The sequence below is a fragment of the Eulemur rufifrons genome, chromosome 1 (assembly GCF_041146395.1).
Source record: "Eulemur rufifrons isolate Redbay chromosome 1, OSU_ERuf_1, whole genome shotgun sequence".
In the NCBI taxonomy this organism is placed as follows: Eukaryota; Metazoa; Chordata; class Mammalia; order Primates; family Lemuridae; genus Eulemur; species Eulemur rufifrons.
Window position 1 is genome coordinate 28,374,941 of NC_090983.1, and position 24,236 is coordinate 28,399,176.

The 24,236-nt window shown below is 35.8% G+C and overlaps 1 protein-coding gene across 4 annotated transcripts in view; it reads right to left on the reverse strand.

Annotated features, from left to right (window-relative positions):
- Nucleotides 1-24,236, reverse strand: part of PARD3B (par-3 family cell polarity regulator beta) — a 957,311-nt gene that overhangs the window by 612,046 nt on the left and 321,029 nt on the right. The gene's annotated exons all lie outside the window — the stretch shown is intronic.

Genomic DNA, 24,236 nt, shown 5'->3' on the forward strand with positions numbered 1-24,236 from the left:
TTCTATCAGCATCCAGCCAATACATGGGACCGTGACATCAACCTAGAGAACTTTGCTTGCTTAAGAAAGCAATCAAAACAGGAAGACAAAAACACATGTCATCTGTGCTCTTAAAGACCTTATAATTAAGTTGAAAAGATAAACTGTATACTCAAGTGTTAAACACGGTTTACAGATAGGTTTTACAGCAACAGCAAAAGCAGAAGAACTGAGACAAGCTATTCATCTAGGAGAGGAATAAAGAGAACTGCAGGCAGCCAGTGAAGACAGAACTGTCTGAACAAGCAAGGGGTAGCACTGCATAGCTCTTTAACTCAAAAGCAATTAGAGAACAGAGATTCAGTAAAAGAACATGGTAAATGGGTTGAAGGTTATAAAGCCTTAAAAACAAGCCACAGCACTTGGGCACTCTACAGTGACTGGTTATTTTAAGAATAAGGTTTCTATTAAGTGGTGACTGAGTAGGACAGTCAGGAAACTTGAAGTTTGGGTTACAGAATGAACGAGAGAGTAGGTGGTAATGAAATAGAGAGTTGGTGACTACAAAATACAGTCAGCCCTCCTTATCCACGGATTCCACATCTATTCAACCAACCTCAGAGAGAAAATATTAGGGGAAAATACAGAATAAAATAAAGAAGTACAAATTTCAAACACACAGTATAACTATTTATATAACATTTACATTGTATTAGGTATTACGGATAACCTAGAGATGATTTAGAGTATACGGGAGGATGTGCATACATACGTGCAAGTGCTACACCATTTGCTATCAGGGGCTTGGGCATCCACTCTTACTAGTTTCTGCAGAGGGTCCTGAAATCAATCCCCAGGGATACCCCAGCAATACCAAGGGATGACTATACTCTAGAATTTTAGATGGAAAATCAAAAGAAAAATACAACATGGAATGTAAAAGAATTGTTTTTTTCAGAATAAAGAAAAATTGAGCATGTTTGTAAATAGAAGAATAGACTTCATACAGAGGAGAATCAAAAATGTAAAAGAGAAAAAGGTAATTGTTTGAGCAAAAGTTTCAGAGAACCAAGAAGATAGAGAATTATGATTATAAACATAAATAAAAGGGTTGGGCTTGGCAAAGAGAAGGAACATTTCTTAGATACAGTAAATAGATGCAAGTGAAAATATACCAATGTTTTTATGTTGAAGGAAGGGGACCTTGGGTAGTCTCAATATTCTCGGTAAATTAAAAGTTAACGTCATTCTGCTACTGTAATGACAGAAGGAATAGAGTTGGATTCACAAAGATTTAAATTGTCTGAATTGGTTAAAACAGTGAACAACAAAAAAAAATAACCAAGTCTTTTCTCATGAAATTATGAAAACAACATTTGTTTTCGTTTCCTATTTTATCAGGATTCTATGGAAAAGAACTTTCTTCCAAATGTCCATGTCCTGAGTGTTTCAGGAAAATCCCAGGATGGTATAGAAAAACTGCCCTCCGAACTGAGATGGTGCCGAGAGACCAAACAAATGACCCAGACACCAATCCAGCATGGCGAGTTAGATGAGTTTACTCGAGGTTACTTACACAGGGCTCTCATTCCTAGTCAAGATAGGAATCCTCCTGGCACTCACTCCTGGGCAGTGCCAGTTCTTCAGAGAGTAAGATTCGCACTGCCTGCCGGTTTGTGGAGCCTAAAATTACCTTCTGGCAGGTGATGTAGAGCTGTCTCTCTCCATCATTGTATATTTACTTACAATACAGGTTAACCACGCACACTACTTCCCATTAGGCGGGGACTTTAATATTACAATTAACTAAAGGGCACCAAGGCAACTTAAAACAGTTCAAACTGGCCTTAAGACTTACGACCATCTATGCAAAAGGAGCTACTTGAGAATCTCCTTTGTGTTTTGTATTTCTTTCAGCTATTTTGTTTTGATCTATATCTTTGAGCTCAAAAGAAAGTCGCACTAGTTCTGTTAAAGATTAAAAGCCAGTGCTGGGGAATGTGTATTCTTCCCTCACTGGGAAAGAACCAACACATTTATATAAGTTTCTCATGTAGTTGATCTTCTCATAATCTATAAACCAAAAGAAAATAATTTTTTTATTTAATTCAGATTTATTGAATCTTCTTCAAAGATTGCTACCCAGCCACACTGTTGCTGGAAATAAAAATTCCTCATAAAAATTTAAGCATGCAAAAATATTTGTTACATTTTGGTACTTAAGAACTTTCCCATCTATCATTACTAACTTATTTTATTATCAATTTATAAATTATATTTAGCCAAGTATAAGATAGTAATATTAAGCTGTTTTCTTAATGTGAAATAATAAAAAATAAGTTTTTGGGTTTTTTTTTTTTTTTTAATTTGGGACAAAGTCTCGCTCTGTCACCCTGGGTAGAGTGCCCTAGCATCAGCCTAGCTCACAGCAATCTCAACCCCCCGGGCTCAAGCAATCCTCCCACCTCAGCCTCCCAGAGTGCTAGGATTACAGGCATGAGCCACCGCACCTGGCCAAAATGAGCTGTCTTGACCCATTCTTTAAGTCACTAATATTGGCAAGTTTGAAGTTTAGATTACTGGAGATCTTTAGCATTCACTGTCAATTAAGTGTTAATCTGTCCATCAGATTATTTCACTGATTTAACAAAATGACCCTTACGCTGCTAAATTCCAGAAATATTATAGCTACATTCACAAATAGCACATCTACCTACAATATACGTAATTGCTATTTTATTAACAGCAAATTCTTTTCAGAAGCATATTGGGCAGAAGTCCATGTAATTCTACTGAAAATATTTTTTCTAAAATGCTAAAAAGTGAAGAATTCTAATAAAGAAAACTGGCTGCACGGAACAGGTATTGACCAGGATGGTGGAGGTTTAGTGAGTTAAGACCATCTGCAGATATTGGGAAAACAATTCAAATGTCTTCCCTGTAAAAAAGAGTGCCCAGAGCAGAGATTGTGCAGGTTAATTTCCGATTCCAAAGCAGCGCATTTTCATCTAAGGCACAGTACTTGGGTGAAAGACTAGGACCCTCCTCACTGGCTCCAGTTTTTCACTAGGTCAGTTAAAATCTCAGCCCTTCCACTCTAACCATTGTTATTCTTGAGGCAGAGTGAGATTCAAAAGTTAAAGGCAGGTTCTCAGAAAGAATTATGAAAGAAGCAGAGGCGAACATCAAATTGATATGCCCAAAGCTCCCCTCATAGTAAGGTTAGGCAAAGTTCTCTTCTTTTCTCCCTTTTTGCATTGAGATCTTTACCCAACTATGGTAATTAAATGAGATTGGCCAAGATATCTTTGATGAATCTCTGGTTCAGAAGCAATGTTTCCTTTATTGCCCCGCAAATGATTTAGAATTCCACTTTTTTACAATACCAACTCACATTGTACAACTATTTCAGAGTTTTAGGCATATACTTTTATAAATGCTTTGTGGTAAATTTTTTAAATGGCCCTAATTATTCCCCTCCTGTGTCCCTTTCCTTTGCAATGAGGCTCTGAGGCTCATTTCATCAAAGGTGGAGTCTTATTTCCCCACTCCCTGAATCTAGGCTGACTTTGACTTATTTTACGCAATGGAATCCATATTGTGCCATTCCAAACCTAGGCCTTTAGAGACCTTCTACGTGTCTACTTGCTCCCTTGGAACTCCACTACTGCTATGAGAACAAGGACTAGTCTGCTGGAGGGTAAAAGATCTCGTGAAAGGGAGCCCAGCTGAACCAGCCAGGGTCATCTTAAACCTCCCAGTAGCCCGTCAATTCCCAACTGTATGAGCTAGGTCTTCCTAGCTGACCTAAAACTGTCCACAGATATGTGAGTAAACAATGTGTGGACTCATGGGCAATAGAAAATGCTTACCGTTTTAAGTCATTGAATTTTGTGGTAATTTATTACACAGCATTTTTTAAGTAATAGATGATAGATGCTTTCACTCCTAGATATACGCTTAAATTAAAAATGTATACATATTATCTAAATGCTATTATTAATGCTTTGAACTACATAGTTTACAATGGATCAGTAGGTCTTATTAAGGAATAGAAGTAATGGGCTACAGAAAAAGTCTTATGACTCATTACCAAGTCTCTTAGAGTATCTTGTGCTTTGTAACTCCCCTGTAATTGAATGGATTCCTGTATCAACCCAAACCATTAGTATATGATTTTTTAAGGTTATAATTCAAAACATCTAGAAAGGTACATTTTCGAAATATAAGTACAATTATATTATTAGTTGTCTCAGATCATTTGGGTTGCCATAACAAAATACCATAAACTAGGTAGCAAACAAATAACAAATTTATTTACCATAGCTCTGGAGAAGTCTGAGATCAAGGTGCCAGAAGTTTCCGTGTCTGAGGGCCCACTTTCTGTTTCATAGACAATGTCATCTCACTGCATCTTCACATGGTGGAAAGGGCAGGAGATCTCTCTGAAATCTCTTTCATAAGGGCACCAATCCTATTCATGACCTCATGACCTAATCTCCTTCCAAAGGTCCCACCTCTTAATACTATCACCTTGAGGGTTAGGATTTCAGCGTATGCATTGAGGGGTGGGGGGCACAGGCATTCAGTTCATTGTATTAGTCTTGTTCCATCTTCTGTAATTATTCATTCTTTCAGTATCACCAAAAATGTACTACTCTTCAGTCCTAAAGAGGCTTTACATTCCTTTCTAAAATACTAGTGAAGACTCAATCTCTTTTTAAATCTCATTTTTGGATTTTTCTTTGGATCACTAATAATAATTCTGGCTGTATTATACTATTAGTTTTCTAAATTTAATGGTGGAAATAAAGAATCACAAACATATTATTGGTATTAATTACTCCCCTTCCAGTGACAGAAATCATTTCCATGTTAGCTTGGCTTTCAGGTGACAGATTATATCTATCTATCTATCTATAGATAGATAGATAGATGGATAGTCACTTATGTTTAGATGTCACAGTTTATAAATTTTAACATACATAAGACTAGTATTTACTACCAAAAGAATGGCAAATGTATTTGTATTTATCATTTTTCTTGTAATATTCAAACTAGCCTGAAAAGTATGCCATGCAATTGATTAGATATTGCTAAAGTCTGTCTTTGGACTCCAGGATATGCCTTGGAATTTAGTGGGTCAATGGTCCAAAGAAGATAATTATTAAGTGAAGATACTTCAAAATTGCTACAAAGACCTGGTTTGCTTCAGAGAGAAACAACAAAGTCTTTTCACAGATAGAGTTCTCATGTTGTGAAGAGATTCTGTAGGAGCATGTATGGTATAAAACTGTACTGGGACTTCTAGCTATGTGATCCCATAGCAGTTTTATTAACATAATTGGAATTGGGACTTAATTAGTAATGTTCAGGTTCTATTCTTAGTGGGGAAGGGTGTGCTATTTTCCTTGGAGAAATATGTCACCTAGGAACTTCTTTCGGAGAAAAGAAGTTGCTTGATAGATATAATAAGAGTTTGAATAAAATGATAATTGGCTGCTTTAGATGTCAAGGACTCCAGGATAAACTGCTCCTATCCACCTAAGATGCAAAGATAATGGAGTGGGGACATTTCTCAACATTTGGTGAAGCAACATCCCTTCCCCATTCCTAACAACCCCCTGGTTTTCTCTAGGGAATTATTTTGTGTGTGGTCTTGCTTGGATGACAAATCCAGGTGCCCACTGCTCACTACCAAAGCCAAACCTGCTGGAAACTGCTTCTCTCTCTGGACTGGTGTAATGTAGGGGTGGAAATGACACCTAAGCTCAGACAATACTATCTCATGGAATTTTGAGTATCACTGAAGTGACGGGAGGATTAGAAAAGACTGGCATTTGCTTGTTGCAAAATTGCATCCTGACCAGGTTATTCCCTCTAACAAGCAGCATTAACTCCTGCTTTCTCCCCTTGCTTTGATTGCTGCCCATTCTTAAACTCTAAGTTCTCAGGCACCTTTTGATTTTAGGAGCCCTCATGTTTTTACAATATGTTGCTTGTTGTTTGAGGTAATCAGACTTAGTTTTTGTTGCATGGAATCAAGAAGTTCTGTTATAATTACTATGTCAAAACACATGACTACTACACATCAAAGGAGGTGAGATGGTTGCTGGTGATGAGGGGTGATGTTGTTTCAATCCCAACTACAGAGTTAAACAGTGCATTCAGTAATATCATAAAAAGTGATTTCTTTCTTCTTCATACCCACCACTGTCATAGGAAAAGATAAAATTCACCATTCAATCTCAAGATTTCTAGCTGCCAAGGCTTAGACAAAGTAAGTACACTTTACCATTTTCATTTCTTCCCAAGATTTCCTACCTATCTACTCAGAGAAAACTGATTACTATTCCCATATCTGCATCAGCTATTGGCTTTCTTATACCTTTACATATATATATATATATTTTATACATGGCAGTTTCTTTCTTTTGCTATTCCAATTTACACTGTTCTCTTCATTGAAAATCCTGCTCAATATTCAGTTTCTAGAAAGTTGTCTTTTATTAACCTCACTGATCATTTCATTACTGTGAATCCAATTCAACACTTACACATATCATTTGCATTGCATTTTCACTTATTTTAGTTTGTGAATAGTTTTAGATGTGTGTACGTTCTAACTTTTTCATTAAATTTAAAGCTCCCCAAAAGCTGGGACAAAGTTTCTTTTTTTCAAATCTCCACTCTATTATTAAATTCTTTACACAGAGCAGGGACTGATACTGTTGAATAACTATTTTCACAAAGATTTTCAGAAGATACTTAAGACGGAGCCAAATCTTGCAGGAGACTATCCACAGATGACTTTTAACAACTTTAACAGTAACTAATTGATATCTTGATAGGTTTTTAATGCATAGAATTGCTGTGCAGACATATGCTTTTAACTTCTCCTTAATTTAAAAAAGAAAACGATCTGTGAAATTGATGCCCACTTGTTTGAGAATAATAGTTTGAAATTTTACAAAGACTCAGACCAAATCAAGCTACAAGCAGCTACCAGCATAATTATCAAACTTTCATTATCAATTATATAGGAAGATTTCATCCTAACATTTTATTAATAACAGCTTGAAGAAGAAAGTATCTTCCCTCCAATGAAAGCCATAATAGTTTTGTTTTAGGTTATTCCTGGGTAACCTTTCTCCCCTTTGAGAATTCTCTGCAGATTAATGTTCAACAGAATTGCTGCTTTGGTTGCATAGTAAAACCACACGTTTTCCATCCTTTAACTGTTTTGAAACAAGACTCATGAGATCTAATTGCTCAAGGATCCACTTCACTGCCAGTGGATTTACTCTTTTGTGTTATGGCTTTTACAGAGTCCCTCTGACTTTAATAAGTTTTGTCCTCCAATATCATGCATCAGGTACTATATCACTAAGGCAAATAACACATTTATAACATGTCCACAGTACCTGAAAATCCTAGATTATACTGAAAATCAATTCATGTCATTATAATTTGAGTTGTAATTTTAGATATTTGAACTCTGATATTGATACTATCACTTTCTGTAAATCAAAATTAACTCGGCATAAAAATTATCAAAGTATATGTATCTTCTATAGGTATCTGTGTTTCAAAAGTAGGCTTCTTTCTCTTTTTTTTTTGGTAAAGTTACTATCAGTGGTATATTGTTTAGTAAATTTCTTAGATAAGTAATTGTTCAATTGAAGTAGGAATAAAAAACTGAGCAAATATTAAGATTCCTCTACCCCAGTATTTCTCAACCTTTGTTTCACTATTATCTCTCCCCAAGCTGCCTTTTAAGACATTGTTTTCCTAATTGCTGTCTCCACAGGAAACTTTCATATATTGTACATCTGTTGATGTATTTATTGTATATCTGTGCTTTATACATAAAGAGTAAGCATAGGGTTAAGAATGACTATATTTTTAAGTTAAAAATTTAATTAAAAAGTCATTAACATTTAACTTACCTTTATAACTATTTGCTGAGGAACTGTTAATGAAACTTATCTCTTACATAAATTATAACATCAAATTCCATATAAAAATCAATTCACATAAATACATAACAGCAATGTAATAAAAATTTTTAAAAATCATTCAAAATTGTTATATTGCTAGCAAAAACAAAACCATTGAAAAAATATTTTAGATTTATTTTTAGTGAATTTAAACTTCTGCTTGCTACAAGTACAAGAAAATAATTTTAACTTTTTTTTCTTTTCGGCACTTGACACAATGAGCTGAACATGTATTAAAATAATAAAAACCAAACTTATCTTTTTTAATTTTCAAAGCCCAATTATACACAAAACACTGAGAATCAAACATAAAAACACCCACAAGGCAGCCAATGGCAGCTATAAGGCAGAGACAGGCCACCTCTCAGGATCTAACAATAGCTTGAAAGTCCCACAGTTAAGCTGTATATTCGCTGTGTTTTGTAGCACTGATCTTGTATGTAGTTTGCGTATCTTCCATGAACTCAACGAATGCTGTCCATATGATAACACCCCCCCCAAAAGAAACACACACAGGAGAAATTAAATACTAAGATTTTCTCAGCTAGGATGAACTTTGGAGGGACACGGCATTATAACATTTAAGATATTTTTATCCTCTAAGAACCAATGTTCTTGGGGTTGATATCTGCCCATTGAAAATGTGTGCTTTATTCGGGGGAAATAAAACCATTTCAGGTATTCATGTGCCCTTCAAGCTGCAATCCCAATGATCTGTCTTCTTCTCCTTTACAAAAGAATTGTTAACAATGAGCAGCCTCCAATTCCACACCATTCATTCACTCCTCAATCAAATTCAACATGACTTCTAGTTCTCTTACTCCCTTGAAACTTCCCGGTGCTTGATAAAAACACTCAGTAAATAATTCCTAAATAAGAAACGCCTCCTGCATTTATTAATTCAATAGTACTGCCTAGGTCCTCCTCTTGCCTAAATATTCACACCAGCTTCCACACAACTTTTTTCTGTACAATTTTATCTTTCAGTCTTTTCACAGTTCATTTTGGTACAATTTTTCCTTAAATATAGCCATATCCTCAAGATTTCATCACTTAACTGGCTTCCTCTTGCTTTATACTCTTTCTCCCCAAAATAACTGCAACCATTCCTATAATTTCTATTATTTATTGTACAAATGAAAATGGCCACAAAATATCTTCACCACCTGACCACCATTCTTCATTATTTGGATGTCCCCTGGGAAGCTCAAATTCAGTATAACCCAAGTGAAATACATTATCTCACCCTACCCAAACCTCTGTTGGTCTTTTCATAATTCATAGCATTCTGGCTCCCCTAGAAACTCAGTAAATATTTCCATTCCTTCTTTTCTCCTTGCCCATTCTCACCTCCTCCTCCACCCCCCATGCCCCAGCCACATCCCAACCAACTACACAGCTCTATGGGTTGCAGTTAGTGATGTCTTTTGTGTCCATCATGTCTTTTTTTGCTGCCACTGTCCCAGTCTGGGCCTTTATCTCTCACTGGCCTTTTGCAGCATCCCCTATTTCATGTCCCTTTTTGTTTCTTCTCTAGTCCTCTTTCCACACTCTCATCAAATTTTTTTCTAAAATTCAAATATAATCATGATACAGCCTTGCTCAAAAGATTCCCTCTTGTCAACCAAATAAAGACCTTTTCCGATATGCTCCTGAATTGCTTTTCCAGTCTTTCTTACCACCACAGTAGACAACTGCTATTTCACTGAATAAACACTGAAACAAGGCCCTTCCATGTCTCTGATTTTATTCATGTTTTTCCGTATTATTTAATGCTGCTGCTCCTCCTTTTCCAATTGTCATAACATCTAGACTTCAAAGATAAACAACAATCACCTTCTTTCAAAATCTGCCCAAATCCTCCCACCACACTCTGTTTATATTTGTCTAAAATGATCCAAGGGAAGGTCTATTGTTTGTGACCTCATCTAGGCTAGAAATTGGCTTATGCTGTAAACAGATTTCTCTAGAGTGTTAGCTACATTCATACATTTGAAAGAGTGCATGATCTTAGACAGGAAGACTCTTCAACATTAAAAATAACCACCTATAACTTTCTTTTTAATGGAAAAAATAATCCTCATTCCTTTACATAGGGACATTAAATGGATTCTATTAAAAATGCTGAAGGTCTAATGAACCAGCACTGATTACATAGTCTCAGGTTTGTAAAGAGATATTCAGAAATGAAATAAAATTCACAGCTTAGGAAAGATCACCAGTTTAGCCTCACTTATCTATTGCACATCTGCCTGACCACATTATCTTAGTGCTCAAGCATCATTTTTGCATTTCAATGCGGCATTCTATCAGATTAATGCCCAAGATATTCCAGCTGCACTGCAAGTGAGCGAGTGGACATACAGGAATATTATGCATGGCTTGTATCATTGACACTGAGCAAAGGAAATGTGATTAGCACCAAATTGCATCTGACAGGGGAATCAGAAACCTGTCAAACACGATGACATGGATCCAATGTTTAGAAGGCAAAAGGGGGAATAAAGGAGCAGGGCAGTCTCGCATGGAGACAGCAATAAAACACAACAGCAATGATAAATTAATTCATTTACTTATGAAAAATTAGAGGCTTCCACACACAGCTCTCATTTATAATCTTGTCAATCTGGTTGAGTAAATAAAATGCTCTACAATATTAGTTGAAAATGCAAGCAAGAGAAACGAAAATGCAAAAATTGGATTCCTGGCCTTATTTTTTATTCATATACAATAATTCTTTGGTGTAAGCCACAAGGGTCTTTGAAAGGATTTTTTTCTTAAGAGGATATATTATACCACCTTCAGTGGAGATCCTCCTTCCTGGCCTCAAACTCAGAGCTGTAAAACTCCAGGGCATAAGGCCACTGCTATGCACTAAGCTTTGGGCTACTTAGTCACAAAGCATATTTGGACAAAAGGACACAAAATGGCCTCCGTGGCCTCTTGAAGACTCTGAGAAGGGAAGTACAAAAATCCAACTGAAGTCTTCGGATACCAATGGTTAGCAAATCCACGCACTCTCTAAGAAAAGTTAACTGCCAGAGGTAACATCAAGCTCAACCAAGCTCAAATCGGCATATCCAGATTCACAGTCTCAGGTGCAGGTTTTCACGAACCTTAAGACTTTTTGTTTTGCCATGCTCTAAATTAAAAGGGGCATAAGACAGAATTGTCCGGAACTCTCTAATTGTTCTTCACACATACTTCAAAAGAAGGGATTTTTCTCTATCACATACAAAATGAGGGAAAACAATCTTCTATTGTCCCAAAGTTAATATGAATATGAGAATAAATGAAATCTAAGGAGCAGCATCTGCAGGAAAAATTCACGTGCTTGCCTAAATGGAAGACCTTTAGAAAGTAAGGGATTGCCTATAAGAGACAGCCAAAGAGAAAGAAGAGATTCCAGGGCTCAAAAACATCTCTAAATGCTTTCATTTCAAGTCTCCAAGAAAAGCCTCTTCTTATATACAAAGTGGAGCGTAGTAGTGAGCACCTGTAGTTCCAGGAGGATCGCTTGAACCTAGGAGTTTGAGGTTGCAGTGAGCTATGATGACACCACTGCACTCTAGCCGGACAAAGGAGCAAGACTGTGTCTCAAAAAAAAGAGTGAATGATAAGACTCTTGAGGGGAAGAGAATTATTAGATGAAAGAAGAGTTGTATTTTTAAAACGGGAGGTCATGTTGATTGCATTAATAACTCAAAACTGGAAATATCCAATATCCCAAATATCCATTAACAGGAGACCAGATAAATAACTGTGGAATATTTATACAATGGAATATCATTCAGCATTAGAAAGGAGCTAATTACAAATATATCCAGATTTGCCAAAGTGGCAAATCTCAAAAACATTATGCTGAGTGAAAGACTTCCACAAATGAATACATACCATATAATTTCACTAGTATGATGTTCTAAGCCATGCAAAACTAATCTATGGTAGAAAGCTATGTTGGGAGTTTGGGGGGACAGGGATTAGCTGGGGAAAGGTTATTTTCTCAAGTGGTGGTGATTTCATACCTTGTGTTACATGGGTTTGCATTACACAGGTGTATACACTGTCAAAACTCATCAAATGATACACTTGAGGTTTGTAAATGTCATATGTAAATTTTACTTTAAAAAGACCCATAAACAATATAGAACTCTAGCTAATAATATGCATGCTAAAGTATTTAGGGGTGAAGTTTACTGATGTCTGCAATTATTTAAATTCATCACAAACTAAGATGGATTGAAAGTTGGTTACAGGAACAGATATGTGACAAAGCAAATGGAGTAAATGTTAATTGTAAAATCTAGGTGGTAAGTACATGAGTCTTCACTGTATCATTATTTCCACTTTTCCATATATTTAAAAATATTCATAATGTTGAAAAAATAGGGATGGGGTGGAGATGTAATGAGTATTAGCTTCAAACAAAGACAGGGTGTAATCGGACCAAAGTCTCAAAGATCACAGAGCCAGAAAAAAAGTCACCAGAGATATGAAGCTTGGTACTGGACAGAAATGGGCAATGGCTAAACATCCTTCAGACCGGGACAAATGACTCACGCAGGCAAAACAGAAAAATCACAAAATTTTTCAGAAAGAACAAATGGCATATCAGATCTTTAAAAACATTATTTTTCCAAAACCTTTGCAAAATTTTATACCTCAGCAAAAAGCAAGTGAAAGAGCATTTTCTATGTGAAGTTTCAAAGCATGTCTAGCAAAGAAATTTCTCCCTTAGGAGAGAACGCTATCAAGCATTATGATGTTTAAAAAACAAGTTGCCTGTTTGTAATGTTTAAAATCCAACAGCTTTCTTCTTACATTAAGAATGTTCTCAAAGGAGAAATTTGAAGGTGCATATTTTACATTTTCTTCTACACATTTAAGTAAGCATTTATCTCTTCTTGGTTTAACTTCATTCCATAAAAACTCTCTCCTCATGTCAGAATGCCCACCGAACCTTAATAAAAAATATATATCAGCCTATATGGTACTACAAACTTTTCTTAATTTAGTAACCTTTATTTTAATTGCTTTAACAAATAAAGCAAGCTCTTATAAATTAATCTAAGAAAAAAACTGTCACTATTCCAAACTGTTAATTCTAATATTCAGTTGGATTAAAAGAATGAAAATACACTTTTCATATCACTATTGCCAGAGTTCACTATTAAAGAAAAATAATACCTTGTATTAGTCAGTACCCACAAATCATTTATAACAATAATCCCCAATAGCCTTTTCAGACCCTGAAACAATTAGCTTCCATTTGAACAATAAGCGAAGTGCCCTGAATAAAAGAAAAGTACCTGTAATTGGCTACCCTGTCAGTTAATGCCCTTCTGATCCAAATTAGAAACACATTGTAAAGCATTAGTATTCTTTCCCAAGATTATAAAGAAATGGAACTCTCAAATTTACATCTCAATCCAAATCTCTATTCCAAATTTCAAACTCATTCGCAAGATGTCCAAAACTAATCTCCCAATAGCATTCACCGAATCTACAGCCTCCACAGAGTCCCCGAGCTCAGTAAATCAACTCATACCTCCAATTGCTCAGGAAAAAAATCTTGCTCCTGTCCTTAGTTTTTCTGTCTCTCGTTCCCCACATCCAATCACTCAGTAAGTCCTGAACACCCAAAAGAGAAGTCCCACCATTGTGTCTTCCTTGAATTATAGCTAAAACTTCTTGACTGGCTCCTACCTTCCACCCTGCACAACCTCCCACCCCCACAAGATGCAGTCATGTCTTGTCACTCCTCAGCTAAAAATCCTTTCATGGCTTCTCATACTATAAATGAAAGCCAACATTCTTAGAATATCCTACAAGGCCCTATTTGATCCACCCAGCCACCAAGAAAAGCCTTCCCTGATGACTTATTTTAAATTGTCTTCCTCTGGCTCTCCACCCTCCCCCTCCCTACTCTATATTACTCCAAAGCAGGCACTTACCCTGCAACACACTATGTATTTACTTCTTTTGTTTTTAAAGAGGGCTCCCCTCACTAAGATGTTAAAACCAAGGGAACAGAGATTTTTATCTGTTTTGTTCACTGTTCTATGCAACTTCTGTATCTAGAAAAATACCTTAAACCTCACTGGCATCTAATAAACAATTGTCAAATGAATAAACTGAAATTTAATTCATATGCTAAAAGCTCAGAAGAGTGACTTAGCATCATAAGCCCTAGCCATATTTGAAAAGGATTATTTATGTAAATGGTCAAAAAATTACAAATAATTAAGAATGTGACATCCATGTGCATTAAGAGAACTCCATGAACAAATGGGTAAATTAGTTCTAATTACAGTTTCCCCACAGAGAATCTTTTTATTATAAAAAATCTACATCTTCAGACAACTGAAAATATTTTCTAATTCACCTTTTTTAAAAAAATGAACTCTTCTGGATTATTTATCACTTAAAATGCAATTGTACTCAAGGAAAAATAATGTGAATTTTAATAAATCCCCGTAACATTTTAAATTTTATATGCTATCATATAAATTGAGCTGTTTTTACATTACTTTATCCATTCTTGAGTTAATCAAGGAGATTTCAAAATATTACATGATTTCAGAGAATCTTTTTATTATTCTGTTAATACAAAAGAAAATGCTATATATGATTAGGCATTAATAGGGAATTAAATCTAAAATGGACCAATAAAGTTCAAAATAACCACATATTATATATTTTTAAAAGTGGCATTATCAGTGAAATAATGCTGTTTCACAAATGAATAAAACGTTCTTATATCTGAATGAAGGTATTTTGCAATGAATAGTGAAAAGTGCATAGGTATATGCCACTGACCCTAATTTTTTATCTTGGAAAATAAATAGTCAACTGTCTTTCCTGTCAACAGTTATTTTAACAGTTATTTTCAACAGCTATTTGTGCCTGTGTGCACATTTATCACACTGTATTTCAAAGCATCCCACTTTCCCTTGACTGAAGCCATCTATAAAATATGATTGAGGCAGCTACTGGACTTGGAATCAACCATGCAAACCTATCAAGGACACTCATGGGCCCATGACTCAACCTTCCAGCAGTCAAATTCACAGCCGCAAACCGCAAATGAATTTTTAATTATTCCATATTTGATTTTTACAATGCTTTGAGACAAGCAATTACGACAGGCACTTTATTTGTCTGATGTCATTAATATGCATCAGTGACAATGAAACCACAGAAAAACCTAGTGAATGGGGTGTCTTGAGTATAAATTAGCTAAAGACTTGACAAAAATCTCTGAGGATGGAGTTTTGTGGAAGTTTCAAGTATTTTTAGCATATTTCAGACATGTGATTCAATATATGTGATTGCTGACAAAGTTACGTTCACTAAAGCATCTTTATGTTTATTTGCAGGTTTTTCCATGGTGAAAGTAGTATTAATTTATTTAACTAAACGTTAGTGGCGTTTTCCCACATATTACCCTGAAAGTGTTATATATTTTAGTGCATGTTTCACATATTTGTAACTGAAATTATATGGCAAAATAATGACTATTAAAATATCCTTAATTCAAAAAAAATCCCTTAAATGATGCATAACAAATTCTAGCATTACAATTATTACCAAAGGAATAATGGAAATTAATCATAAATTTAAAATGAAATACAGCTTCATTTGGGGGGAAGTTTCTCTAGGGAGGGGACTTTTCTAAAATTAAAATTAAATTTTATTAATTAGATAGTTTATTAAGTATAGAATAGGCCCTTTGATGAAATGAAAAGAAAATGATATAATTTAACTTGGAGAAAAAATGACTAGATAAGGGAACTAAAAGAATATATGTTCACATAGGAGTATTTAAAAGGAATTAGCTAACAATGTTTTCTATTTCCTTTAAGGAAATGTTTTCCAGATGTGACAAGTGTTTCCCCCAGCCATCCTCTTAGAGGTACACTAAGTGTGCAGATGAACAACATGACAATTTTCTCAGTAACTCCACCCCTCCAATTCACCCAGAGATCCCAAATAGGTAAGGGAAGTGAGGTGATAAAGGGGAATCTCAAGGTCGTCCCTCCCTCCTCTGTTCTCATATTTCTTCCTGATAGGGTAGCTGGCACAGGTTCTAAGAATGATAACCCAGTCCCATCACTCCCTTGGCAGACCTCCTCCGCTATGGGCAGGGGCCACAAGCAGCTGGGCAGCCACTGTGGGTCAGGAGTGCCGAAGCTTCTCCACTTGGGCACACATGGTGCCCTGCCTCTGGGCACCGCTCGGCTGGCCACTACACAGTCCTGCTGGAGGCTCTGACCCTGCCCCACTGTCTGCCCTGCAAACCTCCCTTGGTTTCTTTCCTTCTCTCTGCACAGCTGCTACTAACCTATTTACCACCAATTCACATGTTTCCTGCTTTTCAGGCTGGATGGAGGGGAGGTGGCGTCTATAGGAGGTTTCTTCCCCTGGCTTTTGAACAATCCCTATATGACAAACTGCTCCCTCTTCTTTCTGCAGGAAGCGGCTCCTCTACTCCTCCTCAAGGAGGTTGCTTTCATTTCCACCCTTCTAGTCAGCTGTTCCAATTTCCACCCGCAGATTTAACTCATTTCATTTTCTTCCCTCCTGTCTCTCTCTCTTCCTCTGTCTCCCCTCTCTGTCATTAAGGAAGAAGAAAAAAGTTAAAACGATGATCAGAGGAATGTCAGTTAAACGTAAGAAAGTGGCTTCTGACTTTCTCTCACTACCACGCATTGTAACAGCCAACCCTTACTGAGGGCATGTATGCAGGAGCTACAGCTAAGCCAGAGGTTCCAAACTTTTTTGGTTAGTAGTGCCTCCAGTGTCTCAGTAATTTTTTCATTGTGCTTTTAGGCCAAATGAAATACCTAACAGTTTTGTTCATTAAATCGATAGGACATAAATAATTAAATTGTCTGGACCTAACACTTCAGTAGCCATTTGGGAAAATTACACAAGTAAATTGAACACAAATTCATATTTTTATTTAATTCTTAAATAACCACAATTACTAATAGAATGTATGGGCCCACTGGGTACTGCAAAACTTCTTAAACCAGGCACACCACTTCCTGTTCCAAGATGATGTCACAAGGTACTGTTGCCAAAAGCTCAGCTCTTGTCCACAAGGCCAAATCTGAAGAATGAGGACAAGCAGTCTGAGGAGGAAGGAAAGAGACATTTTATTACCTTGCTAGCAAAGGAGGAGGATGGAGACTCCTGTCTGAAATGCCATCGTCCTAATAAGCAGAAATACAGAGCTTTTAAAGGGTGGCCATTCAGCTTCAGGTCACTGTTGTTCAACTACAGTTGATGATTCTGATCTTCCCATCTCTGCTGTAGACAATCTCCTGACCTTTACTCAGAACCTCCCTTTACCAGGTTCGGCAGGGCCATCTCTTGCTGCACAAATTAGGAGAGACTTACCCCGCCCCTCCCAACCACTGGCCTGAGGCAGAGCTGCAGGTTTTAGCTCTCAAAAAGGAGTGGGGGATGTTTTAAAGAGACACAAAATATTTTTGCTGTTTCCCCCCACCCCCCAGGCCATTCCCTCTGTTACAGTACTTACTTTTTGTCATAGCAACTGATGAAAACCCAGTTTTGCAAAGATATGAGGCCATCAAAGAGAATAAAGTAAGATCTAATATTGAAACTCAACTCCCATAAGCATGTTTCATGGAAGTTTAAACCACTGCGCGGTGTCTCCCTGAGTTTTCTGTACCCTAAAGCTCACCATTTGGGAACCACAGGAAGTGTGGTATTAAACACATTTGCATGCATTGTCTCACAATCCTCTCAATATAATTCAGCACTGCCATCAGATGAGGAAACTGAAGAAACCTCACACAGCTCTTAAATGGTGGTACCAGAATTCAATCCCAGAGAATCTGATTCTAAAGCGCAGGATCATCACCGAGCTAAAATGCAGATAACATACACCTTTGAGGGATACAACAGAATGTTTCCATATCAGGCAATGGAATTTTGTCCACTGAATATTTGTGGGAACCAATCTGTAAACTACCATCTTTTTACAATAGTTAAACATAGATTTTGGGGTAAAGTCTCTCCTGTGAACATAATAATAAATGCAATATTGCATCTTCAGGAAACATTATTTTGAGAAAGTTAAACATTTGAAAAATTCATTTTATAAACATATGATGCTCATTTTACCTGTAGGCTAAATTACCATCAGTGGGCTGAATTCATTTCCATGATAAATGATAATAGCCCCTTTGAAAGTCATCACTTTAATGCTTCCAAACAATCTATTTGTTATGGTTAGTATTCAGATTAGCCAGGCGAACACAGAAGAATCCTGATAAATATAAGTAGGGAACAAATGAGCTGAAATAAAAATAGGATCTAAATAATGTTGGAGATATAAATAAAGGAAGAATTGAAACATTTCTCACCAATTCCTTACAGTTTTTGATACACTTTTATCTTTTTAGCTATTTTCAGATGAAACTTCAACATTTTTCCCCTTGTTGTTCAATAATTTGACAAGCTTTCCAATGTTCAGTATCAAAAGGCCAACATACTTTGAGCATACAAGATCAATTTTTAATTGTTCTTAATGAGTATATCTCTTTACAGTAAATCTGCTGCTTGAAATGCATTTAAAATCTGTATGTTTTGCACATTTAAAATTTGATAAAACTGTTACTAAAGTATATGTTTATACCAAAAGAGGTATCATCTTTGAACACACAAAATCACCATAAGAATCATCAAGATACAAACAACTGATAAATATTTAATACAACATAACATGTAATGTCAGGTCAGGAGTATACTTTATTCTATTGGGTTATTCCTTTAAAGCAATGTAGAGAAGATTCAATGATATAAAATTATGTGATTAAAAGCATCCAATAATTTTATCCCAAAATGTATGGTATCAACTAAAAATTAGCATCACTTCTGAATTTCCATGTTTATGCTGCATATTAATCTATTGATTTGCTTTGAAATGATCATATATTGTTTCTATACCACTTAAACCAAAATTGCCCAACTGCCCCTTCCAGACAGAAAACTAAACGAATAACCCAAATGAACAGTAGTCAGAATACTGAAAGCATTTCTAAAATGCTTTTATGATCCCAAATTGTCAATTTAACCTATAAATTTTCCACTGTATCTAATAACATGTTAGTTTGTTTAAATATTTAACTTTGTAACTGCATATTTGAAATATTATTTGGGTACATTTGGCATATTTTTTAAATTTTAAATTTTTTCCAGCTTTGAGATACAATTGACAAAAATTATATATATTTAAAGTTTACAACATTATGTTTTATGTATACATGGTGAAAAAATAACCACAAGCCAATTAACATACTCACTGCCTCACATAGTTAAATGTTCTATTTTGTTGCCCTAAATATGCAAATAAATAGTTGCTATGAGGAGATGTCCTGTGCTTAATTGTGACTTTCTTCTGACTTTGGCAAACAGCCACATATGCTGTAAGCCAGCAGCAGTCCCGAAAGTTTTTGCACCAGGGACCGGTTTCATGAAAGACAATTTTTCCACAGGGGTGAGGGGTGGGAGGTGTGTGGAGGCGGAGCTCAGGGGGGGATGGGCCTGATGGGGAGTGGCTGTAAATATGCTTGCTCACCTCCTGCTGTACGGCCCTGATCCTGAGTTTCATGAAAGGCGATTTTTCCACACACAGCAGGAGGTAGGGAGCAGCAGAGCTCTGTGGCCTGGTCCCTAACAGGCCACGGACTGGTACCAGTCAGCGAGAAGCCCAGGGGGTGGGAACCACAGCTGTAAGGTACAAACACACCAAGGGCTGAAATACACATTTAGTGCATCATGGTAAGGCACTGCTCCAAACCAAAAGGAAAACTTCTGAGCCCACAAGCAAATTTCTGCTAACATTCTACCTTTTTGAAATGGAGAAACTTTTGGAAATTTAAAACAGACAACTTTTCCCAATTATTGAAGATGTATTGATGAGCTTTTGGCTCTCAGAATGAAATAGAAACTAAAAATCCAAGTAATATCATGGGTTCTGGCCATTGGTGTTCTCTAGAATCCTTGTAGTCAGGTGAACAACACTGATGATGGTAAGGCCAAGTATGTTTATGTCTATGATGATAACTGCAGCTCCCAAGCACCAAATGCTTACACTGTACCTGGCACTGGGCTGGGCACTTCACATACAGGATCATAATGAATTATTTAAGCTTCCTTCTTAACCTGTAATCACCTGAGCACATAATCCCTCTCCCTGCTCTAGCACAACTGGAAACAGCTGTCTCCCACACTGTCTTGTTTGTGCACTTGTTTGCTCATTTCTTCCTTCACTTATTCAGGGAATATCAAGCATCTCTATGTGTGTGGTACTTGAAATGCTCACAGACACACGAGGAAAAAAATGTTAACACATACCATGAAATGAAGTGATAATTTATGAGCAATATAATACTGTTATTAAAACTGTCACCTTTGTTTAATCTCAAATTATTAGCTCTGTACCCCTTTTATGGAAGACTTGGGCTAGGGGAAAAAAGATTCCATTCTTATAGTGATCTGATTCACAGGTATAGGCAAGACATTAATTTCTCCCTCAGACGCCAAACATCTTAGGGTCATTTCTGACTCATCAAAATCTTTTATTCTCTTTTTCAGATTTTCCTTCAATCCCGACAGTATTTAATTGCTTTTTCTCCATCTAGATCCTTCCTTCCTTTAGCTTGAAAGTACAGAATCAACATATCTTTTAACTTGGTTATCCCAAGTTTCTTATCTCTCAACTTTCTGCTTCCTGAATTTCTTTTATTTTCCATCACTAAAAAAAGTTCTGTACCTTAAAGAATATAAATAAAGACCACCAGCGTCCAGTTCTATTTTAAGGTCTTAGGTCAGCTTTCAATTACACTAAGGAAGAGAATAAAAATTCTCAACCTCTTAAAGAACCTTCAAATACTGGGGAAACTTGCTTCTCTTTACAACCTCTTACCTATTCCTCAATTGTTTTCTCTTCATCCCAGGTCACTATTACACATTTTCTTCAACCAATCATATCTTTCAATTCTCTCTTTCTTTCCAAGAACATTTAAAACTTGGAATGCCTTCTTCAGTCAGTGAAGAAGTGTTCACCAATTCTCCTCCTCGCTCATGACCTGATTAGCTTATACACTCTAAACAGCTTATGCACTCAATCCCTTCATACATCATCTCCAGCAATGAGATAGGTCATGATCAACCCTGCCTCTACACTTGGTTCATGTTGTTTCTTCGACTTGGAATGACTTCCCTTCTATGAGAAAAATGGTTTAAAAAATATAAATGTCTAGCAAAAAGGAAATATTGTGTTAATTATGGTAGATTCATACACTGGAATATTATGCCACAAAAATGATTATTCCAAAAGTAAAATCACCCATATTCCTACGACTTTTAAAAATCATAAAAACTAAGTGAAAGCCCCTTCCAAAACTCTGATTTCCACTTACCAAGGAACCCCATGCCAACCATGTTAATCACCATTAACAACTGGTTATATAAGCTTTCATGTAGGTACACCCATTATCCTCATTTTACAGGTGAGCACACCAAAGTCCAGATAAATTAAGTGGAATGCCCGTAAATTTACAGAACTAAGAAGTAGAAAACCTCTCACACAAATTCAAGTCATCTGGCTTCTGGAATCTTTGCTGTACTCTGTATTTATTTGTATTTATAATGCACACTTTCCAAGATTAGTACACAAAGATTTATCTTGTTTTTTGAGAAGGATGAATAGCAAATATGTAGCATATATTATACTACCAATCATTCTTATACAAATGATATGAATGGGCATTTATACTGCCTTTTGAACCACAACAAACAGTGCTGCAATAAACATCTACATGTGTATCTTTATAAAATTTTTCTTTATTTTTGTCAAATGGATACCTAACCATGTCATTTCTATATGAGATTATGCACAGTTTCAATTTTAATAGATACAGCCAAATTATTTTCCCAAATATTTGTACCAATTTATATTCCTGACAAAAGTGTATGACAATGCTCCACACCCCTTCTTTTAAGGTGTGATTGTGTGTATTTCTAACTGCATGATCTCTGAACCCAGATGGTTGAGATACTTAAACTCCCTTTTGGCTTAAGTCAGTTACAAGCAACAGAAACAAGTTCTGCTAAAGAACACAACTGAAAGTATGAATCCGCTCAACTACTTTGTCACCTAGATTCATGCCTTTATCTGGGCCATAAGAACTCATGAGATTTAATTATTTATTTTTAATACATTTTTACCCATGTCAAAGGAACTATCATTATGGAAGCTCCTTGGTCAAATAATAGACCTACAAAAAAAGGAAAAAAATTATTCTGTTTAAATAGTTATTCTTAGATAATCTTTTTGTATCCTTGGTAGCAACTGGGCATCAATTCTTCTTTTAGGCTCCCTTAATTCATTTGGTTCACAGGGAATTCAAGAATTATATAAGGATGGCAGTTAGCCCAGTAGAGTCTAGGCTCCAGTACAACATTTTTCTATTTCAATTCTCTGGTACCTAAGCCAGTCTCTTGTATTCTTTTGTTTCCCATAGACTTTTCTTTTTTGTAGAACATTATGCAAATGCTAAAGTAACTTATCTTGTACAAAAAAAGCATGGCAGTGATTTTCCTCAATGTTCAACTCCAGATACCCCTTTTAAAAAATTATTCCCATTTGGTAGAAAAATTTTAAAGATATTGCTAATATTTTACTATCCTGGAAGCCTTATGCACAAGAACAATGGTCAAGGAAGAGATGTGGTCTTTTAGTTTAATTTCTCCCACTTGTTTTTGTAAGAATTTGGACAACTCATTTATATGGGATTCAATTTCATCTTCAATATGTGATAATTATATGTGAGTATATTTAAATTTCCTTTTAGCTCAAAATTTTTATAATTCAATAATTAAGAAGCCTTAACATGTATTCATATTTCTGAATTCCCTTACTATTTCCTTTGCTATCATTTTTCTCTTACATTAAAAGCTCAAAGAAGGAAGAGATTGTATCTGTTTAACTAATTTGGTATAAGATAGCACCAAGGGGCTTAGAAAATTCTTTAAATTATTATGATAGACAGGCTGGTAACAATATAATTTCCAGTGAATCCAATGGGTGTCAAAAACAGAGAAGGAAACTTTAAAAATCTCTTTATAAAAACAAGCCTGTGAAATAAAGTAAGTCAAGACAGTCTTACAATATCAATAAAAAGACACAATTTTATGACCAGATACTAATTGAACTCTGAATCTCATGAAAATAAGGCTTTGGCTGAGCCCAAAATACGCCTTGCATTACTGTCAAGAGCAACACAGTGAAATTCCCTGAAAAAAATGAATTTTTCTGCATTATTAGCAGGGTGCTCTAGAAATTAGCTGCACTGGGAATTTTCCTCCAGAGGGATTTTATCATTTAATATAATTTACATTCAAATGAAAATGTCAAAGTAGGAAGTATACTAAAATTTAAGCTTTTAAAGACAAGACCTAGAGCATGGTCCTATGGATTTACATCATCTGTCACAGACCTAGTTATAGTGTTCCAAAGACATTTTCCTAATTGTTAAAAAAGATTAAATGTGAATCTTCAGCTGATTTAAAAAAAAAAAAAGGTTAAATATTTTTCACTTAAAAAATAGCATCTTTGCTTCTACTTTTTAATATACCCAGTTCTCCAGAGAAATGCTAAAGTTTCCAAAGAATCTTCATTATCTGTAAATAGCATACCTTCTCTAGGATATCACCCTGAGCATCTCAATTCAATCAAAGGGTTTAGGAAACAATGCCAATTAAATAACCCAATATAAAATGTTTAACATAAAATTAAGGCTGGAAAAAATACAACTTGCGACCACATTACAAAGAAAGTTTCCTTCATGGTTGGAAATCAGGCTACATATGACAACAAATTTTGAACTCACTCCTTTTACAAATATTAGTTAGGCAGCTAATATATTTGTCAAGCTGTGGTTATCAAATAGAACAATGGTTGCTAAATTACCAACATAAGGGAAGGCACTGAAATTATAGCTTGGATGCCACATTGAGCAAAAGAAATGATTAACAATAACAGTCCAAACACCATGTGTTCTCTAGTTAATAATAAGGTCTACTGCCCATACACACAACTGGCGTGGGAGGAGAATTCTCTCTTCCCCATATTCATTCATTTACACATATACACCAATGAAAGGAGGAAAACAAAGGAGGAAAAAGGGCTTTGGCATTCGAACTGCAAATCTCACTGTT